The sequence below is a fragment of the Triticum aestivum genome, chromosome 5B (genome assembly GCF_018294505.1).
Source record: "Triticum aestivum cultivar Chinese Spring chromosome 5B, IWGSC CS RefSeq v2.1, whole genome shotgun sequence".
NCBI classification, from domain to species: domain Eukaryota; kingdom Viridiplantae; phylum Streptophyta; class Magnoliopsida; order Poales; family Poaceae; genus Triticum; species Triticum aestivum.
Genome location: NC_057807.1, coordinates 540,770,604 through 540,777,384, shown reverse-complemented (window position 1 = coordinate 540,777,384; position 6,781 = coordinate 540,770,604). Strand labels below are relative to the sequence as shown.

Sequence of the window (6,781 nt, the reverse complement as noted above, 5' to 3'; positions counted from 1 at the left end):
ATGTACCCGATACATTCCGAAACACTTACGGTGTCCGAATACTACCTTCCAATATATCAATCTTTACCTCTCGAACATTTCGAGACTCCTCATCATGTCTGTGATCCGGGACTCCGAACAACATTCAGTCACCAAATCACATAACTCGTATAATACAACTCGTCATCGAACGTTAAGCGTGCAGACCCTACGGGTTCGAGAACTATGTAGACATGACTGAGACTCCTCTCCGGTCAATAACCAATAGCGGAACCTGGATGCTCGTATTGGTTCCCACATATTCTACAAAGATCTTTGTCGGTCGAACCGTAATATCAACATACGTTATTCCCTTTGTCATCGGTATATTACTTGCCCGAGATTCAATCATCGGTATCTTCATACCTAGTTCAATTTCGTTACCGACAAGTCTCTTTACTCGTTCCATAGTGCATCATCCCGTAACTAACTCATTAGTCACATTGCTTGCAAGGCTTCATATGATGTGCATTACCGAGAGGGCCCAGAGATAGCTCTCCGATACTCGGAGTGACAAATCCTAATCTCGATGTATGCCAACCCAACAAACACCTTCGGAGATACCAGTAGAGCATCTTTACAATCACCCAGTTACGTTGTGACATTTGATAGCACACAAAGGCATTCCTCCGGTGTTCGGGAGTTGCATAATCTCATAGTCGAAGGAATATATATTTGACATGGAGAAAGCAGTAGCAATAAAACTGAACGATCATTATGCTAAGCTAACGGATGGGTCTTGTCCATCACATCATTCTCCTAATGATGTGATCCCGTTCATCAAATGACAACACATGTCTATGGTTAGGAAACTTAACCATCTTTGATTAACGAGCTAGTCTAGTAGAGGCATACTAGGGACACTGTGTTTTGTCTATGTATCCACACATGTATCAAGTTTCCGGTTAATACAATTCTAGCATGAATAATAAACATTTATCATGATATAGGGAAATATAAATAGCAACTTTATCATTGCCTCTAGGGCATATTTCCTTCAAAGATATATCACGAGAAGAAGGAAAGGAAACGACCCCCACGACAACAGTCAAGATTCTTCTTTCGTTCAAATATGATGGACACTTCCTCTCTCATATTGCGACCGTCAGTGATGGCCGCTCCTACTTTCGTTCGAAAGTGCATTACACCAATTTGTCTAGCACCTTCGAAAAAAGTAGAGGAGACCCCCACGACAATAACCAGGATTCTTCTCTCTCATATATGGAGCAAGGAGCCCCAACACATGTCAACTCGATACATATATGGAGCAATGGCATAAAAAATGGCCTATCGTTTGCCGGAATTTCGATTAATTCCCATTCCGGCAAATCACGAGCACTCGATATTTCTTACTTTCTAGTACAAGTCATGCCAAAATTCACGAAAAAATTCCGGCACGACCTTTGCTAAAACAAGACATATCAAGTGCCTGAAATTTGTCGAAACGGAAATTAATAAACATTCCGGAAAAACATAGGCTACTCGGAGTTTCGCTGCAAAATGCATCTATGCATCCATTTTGTTGGCATTTTTCAAAATCAACAATCAACAAAAGTGCAACAATCACGAAAAAATTCCCTATTACTAGTTTTTTTACTAATAATTTCTATTGCCAAAAATACCCTATAGTTCTAACCCTAACATCTATCCATCCATCCATCTATCTATTATATTAAAAAAAACTCCATTCTACCTATATTTTGTATTTTATTCTATTCAAAATACCTACATTCTATTCATATTAGCTATATGTTCTATTTTATTCAGAAAACCCTACATTCTATAATCAAATTCTACCTAATTTTTATTACTAAGAATCTCTATACCTAATTTTTTTTACTAAAAATTTTTATACAGAGAGAGGTGGGAAGGAGTGAGGAGGGCAATGGGAGGATCGAGGAGAGAGGAGAGAGGAGGAGGGCAGTGGGAGGAGGGAGGAGAGGGCGGCCGAAGGAGGAGGGGTGGAGGGGAGTGGGAAGAGGGAGGAGGGCAGTGGGAGGAGTGAGGAGGGCGGCCGGAGGATGGAGGAAGGGGCTCGGAGGAGAGGGAGGAAGGCAGATACCTCGGTGGCGACAGCTGCGGCAGGCGACAGCTACAGCAGGCGACGATGATGTAGGGCGATGGTAGCAGCGGGAGACGGCGGATGCAGGCGTCGACGGTGGAGCAAGGAAATGCGGGGGAAGATGGAGAGGACGAAGAGTGGAGAGGGAGAGTGAGGCCGTGCGTGCGGAGAAGATAAGGTGGGCTTAGTGGCAGCGCGGGCCACCAGCCCACGCTTCTGCTAGGCCTTTTAGCTGTAGCACAAGGCCGGAGCCCATGCTACTGCTAAGCAGGGCCTGTGAGCTGGGCCCGGGCAGCCGCAGTAGCAGTGCGCTTAGGGGTGACAGCGCTATTGCTATTTGCACTAGCAGTAGCGTTGGCCCATGATCAATGCTACTACTACAGCCAGCCCCTGGGGTAACGGCAGTCCCAGTTCGCAGTAGCGCCTGTTGGGGGGACCACGCTATAGCTAAAACATTCATGCAGCGTTGGTTGGTGGCGCGCGCTACTGCTAAGTACTAGTAGCGCGTCCGGCTAACCCCTCGTTACTGTTACCTGTCTACCTATAAGGATTTCCCTAGTAGTGCCCATGAGGCACAGGCCGGCGCCAACTAAAACCACAACCTCCTCCAGGAGCATCTGCAGGCGGAGGAGCAGATCGCCCTCGGACCTGGCGGAGCAGGAGATGCTGCTCGAGTCCTACCGCTCCGCCCGCGAGATACGCCTCGCCCTCTGGCAGTACCAGAAGCGGGTGGCGGAGGTGGCGACCGCCGGCAAGGAGTGCGACATGAGGCAGGTGAGGCGTTGTTTGGCGCCATGACCATGAATAAGCCGACACATTCATGGGCGCCACCGACGGCGAGGAAGAGTAGTGCATGGTAGGTTGTCGCCGCTCGTGTCCCAGGAAGGCCACCGCTCCTCCCCTCCCATTGATACCAAGCTTGGTGGGCTCACCATCTTCGACCAATTAGTCGCTTGGCGGCGACCTGGAGGCGGACAACTTCAGTTCCCGGGGCTCTGGAGGAGGAGGTTACGGAGGCGGAGCTAGAGAGCACCAAGACAGAGCTGGAAAAGGTGAAGCTTCCTTTCTCATGACTGAACTAGGTATTAATTATACTCCAGAACCCGCCTAGTACCGCTTTGATATAGTTGTGATGAAATTTGTCATGTTTATATGAAATCGGGTGTGTTTATATGAAATCCGGCCTTGTTTATTTGAAATCCAGACTTGTTTGAACGAATTTCACCGGATGGTTCAAGTTGTTGTGAAAATGTATGCGGCTACGGTTGGATGGGGTCCTCCTGTAACCATGTCCGTGGACTAGTCTCTCCGTTCATGAACGGATGCGGGAGGATTTTTTGCGGTTTGCGGTTGGAGATGTTCTAAAAGCATCTCTAGGAGACCCTGTATATCGCTGACCCACAAAACTCGTTTACAGTTCGTGGAAAACGGTTATGTGGGCCGGTGCGGGCGCCGGTCGAGCAGACCCTGCATAGCGGAACTGTAAAATAGAATATCCCGGCATGGCGGAACTGTAAAACGGAATATTCGCCGAAATTACGTTTTACAGTTCCGCTATGCGGGGTCTGCTCTGCCGGCGCCGCGCCGGCCCGCAAATCAGATGAATTTGACACATATGCCACATATTCAGAATTATTAATTCAACATCCGAGTCGTCCAAATCGGACGAATCCTCGTAAGGGCTCAATTCCATCTAAATTCACAAAAACGAACGCCACATGAGCCAACTATGCATAGTGCATCCCAAAAGCACAAGCACAGGTACTCATCGGCGGCTCGGGGCGGTGGCTCTGCGGCAGTGGATCCCGGGGCGGCAACGGCGACTAGGGGCAGCCCAGCTCGGCGGATCCGGGGAACCGGTGAAGCGGCTCGGTGGAACATGGTGTGATTCCGTCCGCAGATTTGGCCGGAATCGCCGGCGGCGGCCGGGGCAGAACCAATGGCGGGTGGCTGCCGAAGGGGGTGGGGAACGGGCGCGGGCTGAAATGTCCCTCCCACCAACCGGTTTTCTGGGATACGGGGCACCGTCGGGTCGAGGGGAAAACCCGCGTTTTCGCGGGTTGGAGATGTGATTTTATCGCGCACCTCAAAAAAATTTACGGGTCCGACGCGTTTGCGGGGTCTGATTGGACAGCATTTTTCGCGTGAACCCGTATTTTGACGGTCATTTTGCGGGTCGGGGCATTATACGGGTATATGCTAAAGATGCTCTAAGGAGATATTTGGACCAAAATACACCCTTGTCTTCTAACCCTATCTCAGTCCCAACTCGCCGATGGCGGCGCGCCGCTCCGCCACGTCCCGCCGCCGCCGCTGCTTCCCCTCAACCTCCCGTTGCCCTCACGCCCAGTAGTCCCCGCTCGGCCTCCGCTCCCCTGCGCCGCCTGTCGCCTGTGCACGTCCGCTCGCCAAAGCCGCCACCTGCTTGACCCGCTCATTCCCCACCCCCACCCCCACCCGCTCCCCCTCCCCCTGCCGGAAGGACGACGCCCTCTTTTGCTGGATGTCGATGAGGAGTTGCTGTTCTTCTTCTCCTTTCCTCCGTGGGATCTCCAGAGCGGCGTGGAGGCACGCGGTGGCCGGCACTCCGAGCCTGCGCGGCAGCCACAACCTGTGCCACTTGCCCCTCAGGCCTCCCGTGTCGCCCATCGCCCTCGGCCTTGCTGAGCGCTTCTTCTCTTCCTCCTCGTCCAAATCCAAGCGCTCTACCAAGAAATCTGCGGCAAAGAAGGGCACGCCGATGGACTCTGCCGGCGGCGGCCAGTTCTATGTCGTCCGCAAGGGGGACGTCATCGGCATCTACAAGAACCTCGCCGACTGCCAAACACAAGTCAGCAATTCGGTCTGCGATCCATCGGTGACCGTGTACAAAGGTTGTTCTCTGCGCAAAGAAACCGAGGAGTGTCTCGCAAAGCGCGGGCTCAAGAATGCTCTGTATTCCATCAACGCAGCAGATGCAAGAGATGAGTTGTTTGATGCTCTGGCTCCCTGCCCTTTCCAGCAACCTGATGGAATTACAACCTCTGCTTTGGAAACAGACCATCAAAGAAGCATCCCAAAGTGGCTGAACAGGAGCCGTTACCTGACAGTCACCTGTCCTGCATTCTTGAATTTGATGGTGCCTCCAAAGGGAATCCTGGGAAATCAGGCGCCGGCGTGATAATAAGGCGACCAGACGGATCCGTGATCGCTCAGCTACGCGAGGGCTTGGGCATTGCGACGTGTAACGCCGCTGAGTGTCGCGCATTGCTCCTGGGGTTGAGATATGCTGCCAACAAGGGATTCAAGTATGTCCGTGCTCAAGGCGATTCTAAGCTCGTCTGTAACCAGGTCCAGGATCTCTGGCGCGCTAGGAATGCTAATTTGGCGGACTTGTGCAAGAAAGCTAAGGAGCTCAAGGGAAAGTTTCTTCAGTTTCAAATCAACCATGCTTTGAGGAAATTTAATGCAGATGCTGATGCCCAAGCTAACTTTGCTGTTGAACTTGCTGTTGGTGAAGTTCAGGAGCAGTCAAACTTCCCAGGCTAGTTGTTGTGCGTTGTGCTTCAAGGCAGTTTGCGTCCTGCTCCACCTTTTTTGCTGCCACTGAAGCTACATTTGCTCATTTCACATTGACAGAAACTATAATTCATTGTTGAGCAGTTGGTGCGTAATTTGCAATTGATCCGCGTGGTTACGAGCTGGAGTCGAGGTACTGGAATCAGAAGTGCAAGCCGAGGAAATTGTGTCTAAAATTTTGTATGAGCTTGAGTAGCCTGTTATTAGTGTTTAACTTACTGATATTATGTGGACTACATACAACGTCGGATACAATTTAGTACTCCCTCCGTATGAAAGTGTGAGACATTTTTGCAGTTCAAATTATAATGCAAAAAATGTCTTATAATTTGATACAGAGGCAGTATTAGCATAGTTAATTGATATTGCCTCCACAAAGGGAAATATGCTTCTGCTGCAATTTATCTGTCTTCAACATTGTTGAGAGTCACAATACCGCACTTCCAATATAAAAAATGGGAGACCAGTATAGGAATCTGTCCTTTAGGTGAGATCGTAGGATCAACTTTAAAACTTCATATTTAGACAATCCAAAAAATTATGAAAAAAATAAACATACCTGCAGGGTATGCCTACAGCTCCAAAAATATCAGCTCGAAACTCGATCTACAATTAGAGATTCGAAAAAGGAAAATATGATATTCAATTCCGATTTTGTCATTTTTGGTTCTCGGCCGCAAAAACAAAGGGTTATGAATATAGGATCTTCCTTTAGGTGACATCAGTTATTTTGAAGATACAAAACATGTTCAAACATTCTAAAATATTTGGAGACATGCATCCATGTTTGATGTACAATCTCAAAAAGTTTCAGCTCTTAAATCGTATTTTGAAATAGAGAGAGTATCAAAATATGCCCGCAGGGATACTAATGCAACCTCTAAGAGCACCTTTGATTCAAAGGAGTTCTAGAACTTTTGGTAAATTTGAATTCTGAGTATTTTTTCTAAAAATATGGTTGTTTGATTCACATGATTGGAATCCTTACGAATTTAGTATTATTGGTGATTCATTTGCACCCTATTATGAAGCAAAAATATCATCAATACAAAACCATTTACAATTCACTTTTTTTCTATACTTTCAAACACTTTATAATCCAATTATATGTACTTTTAATCTCATGGGATTCAAGAGGATTTG

At 48.2% G+C, this 6,781-nt stretch overlaps 1 pseudogene; it reads left to right on the top strand.

Moving 5' to 3' along the window:
- The first annotated feature begins 4,330 nt into the window (after window positions 1-4,330).
- Window positions 4,331-6,038, top strand: LOC123116837 (uncharacterized; annotated as a pseudogene).
- The last annotated feature ends 743 nt before the right edge of the window (window positions 6,039-6,781 follow it).